Below are 3,172 nucleotides of genomic sequence, written 5' to 3'. Positions count from 1 at the left end.
CCCCAGATGATGATCCTTTATCGAATGTACTTGGCTTCTACGTAATTTCATTAACTCCGACTTTCCTTATGTGTACGCATCCTGTACCTGTGATATCACAAGCTCACAAGAATAGTCCGACGTAATGTGTTATTTACGTACTAACGTAGCTACTGATTACACAATCAGTATATACTCTACAGTTGCAATAAAATATTTTGGCACTTTTATGAAATAGTAAATATATTAGTATTATAGGATTGGTATTATGTTATTGTTTGCTAAACTAGTTTTTTTTTGTTAAGTGCAAAACTATACAATAGGCTACCTTTGCTGCCGTTACTGCTATTATCGAAACTCGAATTTTAGCGTTATAAGTCTCAGACTTACCATTGAGCTCTTGATGAACTTGACGAATAAAATAAATTATTTATGGCGTTACAACGGCTAATTACCATTAACAGAGAATTTTAATATGTCGTTTCTGTTGGGAGAAGCGAATTGTAACACACATGAAATGAAACATAATTATATTTAAATAATAATTAATTAAGCTATGCATTTCCCACCGGTTTATGGCTTTAATTAATTTATTCAAGTTAATTAGGTCCTAGTTTACATACAAAAAAAGGAAGCGGTTCCTTTTTCTCCAATTCAAGAATTTAAAATGCTCCTATTAACCTTTGACCTAAAAAATTATCTAAAAAACAACGAAGGCATCCGGCCTGGTCGTCATTAATATATATCAAATATGCTATTTAGAATGGTTGCCAGCTTGCTTGTACAAAAAAATACCATCAATATTTTTTTAGGCGTCCTACAGTAATTAATTGGCCGTTATTAACCTCAGTAACATTCAGCTTCTGAGATCAAGAGTTATTTCCCTGTTTCGTATATGGGTGGAGTTATTTCCCTGTTTCGTATATTGGTGGAGTTATTTCCCTGTTTCGTATACACTGAGAGTGAAGTCATCATTATATAAAGCGTTAAATCTTGCTAGTGATTGCTTAATCAGAAAAGAGAGGTTTGTTGTGAAGGTGTGTGTAACTGATAGTAATACTGTTTAAATACCTTAGGTCTAATTGTCATTGATATATTATTTTTTCAGTATTTTTTCAACTAATTCAGCAACTGAGACGAGGTAAGTTTCGCTTTAAATTTCTTTTAGTTTAATATTTTATTGAATTTGTGTTCATGTCATTAGGTTGATTGACCATGACATGAATTATTGATGTAATGATTCGTTGATAGTGATATTGATACTTTTAGTTTTACTAATACTGAGTAATAGTATTATCCAAGCTTAAGTTAAGGTAAGCCATAAATAAACTGATAAAGTGCGAGTGTGACGACAGACTATGTTTAGTTCTAGCCTAAGCGAAAGTAAATAACTTAATAAGAAGATACTTTATGAGTTTAAGACTTAAGTTTAAAATATGTTTGAAAATATCAACTTCGAGTCAAGGCTTAAATAAGGCCTGGGTGCTTAATCAAATGTTTAATGTTATTGTTAGAATCTAACTTTAAGTATGTCACATCAGTAAAATGTGTATCACTGTCAGTACCATTTGTAGCTGAGACAAGCTTGTAATGTAAGTTCTAAGCCTGTTCTAATTTTTATATCATTCACGATTTTATTTGTAAACTGTAATGACAAAGGCTATACCTATGGATGATGAGTGTATTTATTGATTAAAAATAAAATGATATACAGTTATAAATTAGGAAATGTTAAACATCTACTTGATGACATTAGCGTGGGTTGTGTATCTGAATTTTGTTACATACTGGCAATATGTGACAATACATTAAACTGTTTAGAAATTAAAATGAAGTACTTTTTAGTATATTATAGGTGTAATGAATGTATTCAAGAACATTTGAAAGCCAAACAAAAATGGGGGTATCATGGTCAAAAAAGGTAATTATCTATTTAACAAGTCACTAGTTAGATCTCTCGGCATACTGTGTACAGTTTGTTTTTTCATAGAAAAGATAACGAGTTATTGGAAGGGGTTCAGAAGAGGGCTACTAGTGTTAAAATGATGATAGTGGGGATAGTTTAAGACCTCTTAGCTTATACCTCTTTTTTTTTTTTTTTAAGAGAAAACAGGAGTTGGAAAAGACCTTCCTATCATTCCTTGTGCCTTGGAAAGGGTCTGGTATCAATGTCTATAAATGATTTGTTTATAGACAAAAGCAAAGTATCAGAACCTTGATAAAATAATCCAATTTCATTGGTAGATTGGAAGTAATTATCTTAGACATTGAAAATACTGCTAATCATGAAGCTCTACTTAAAGTTGTGTTGACATATTTTAAGTTAGATTTCAGCTTGAAACCTGTACAGAAATTATGTATGAAATACTTATTGCTTGGTAAAATTTTTTTTGCTGTGACTTGTGGGGTGGGAAGAAACTTTTAAGCATGTTTTTGCTGAAGTTACTGTGAGAAGTTCAAAACACTCCAAAGGGTGCAACAGAAGGTGAAAAAGAAAGTTGGTATAAGCCTTTCATCCACTGTGGTTGTTATCTTGCCATTGGTATCACTGACGATTGATCATCATGTCAGTATTGGCAGTTTTGTTGTTGACTGTGCGTATATTGCTGAAATTTAAGTAAAAAAGCAAGGTAAAGGTATGGTGTTTAGATTTTATTATATACTATAGTGTAGGTCAAGTGAAAACTTAAATTTTATTAGTTAATGCTTAAAGATGTTAGTTATCATCCTAGTCTTTAGAATATACATAACTTGCTAGAAAAATGTCTTCAGATATTTTTGAAAGAATAATTTAAGTTAGCAATAATGGAAATGGTGGAGTGGACCTACTCTACGAGTCCTAAATGTTTCTTTCAGAAATCAAAGGATTGGGAGAAGTAGCATACCTATTTTAATATTTTTAATGATGGGTCCAGAGAATTTTATTAGCGAGTATAGAGTCATTGTTAACACAGTCTTATTAATTATAGTATTTTGGCACTTGTGTCTAAAGTTAAAATCATAAATAATATTCAACGTTAAACTGGTACACAATTAAAAAGATTTTATTTAGGTCTATCTATGGCCGTCAAAAAGATGACGACTCTATATGTTTCGACATTACAACGTCATCCTCAGGAGTGAGTTATAAGGTAATTGCCAAAGTATTTATAACTTGTTAGTAGGTCATTGACCTGTATGTTATTTTTCATAC

The 3,172-nt window shown here is 31.3% G+C and overlaps 1 protein-coding gene across 5 annotated transcripts in view; it reads left to right on the top strand.

Annotated features, from left to right (window-relative positions):
* The first annotated feature begins 718 nt into the window (after positions 1-718).
* Positions 719-3,172, top strand: part of LOC111085055 (lipopolysaccharide-induced tumor necrosis factor-alpha factor homolog) — a 21,493-nt gene continuing 19,039 nt past the window's right edge. For 2 of the 5 annotated variants that reach the window (XM_022382115.1, XM_022382111.1), the window contains exon 1: positions 720-1,120. The gene's annotated coding sequence lies outside the window, so the exon portion shown is untranslated. Of the gene's footprint in view, positions 1,121-3,172 lie in introns of all 5 variants that reach the window. The other 3 variants (XM_022382114.1, XM_022382113.1, XM_022382112.1) reach the window with 3 other exon arrangements.

Source organism: Limulus polyphemus, unplaced genomic scaffold (genome assembly GCF_000517525.1).
Source record: "Limulus polyphemus unplaced genomic scaffold, Limulus_polyphemus-2.1.2 Scaffold217, whole genome shotgun sequence".
Taxonomy (NCBI): Eukaryota; Metazoa; Arthropoda; class Merostomata; order Xiphosura; family Limulidae; genus Limulus; species Limulus polyphemus.
Note: the sequence above shows the minus strand (reverse complement) of the source record. Positions and strands in the feature narration are given on the sequence as shown.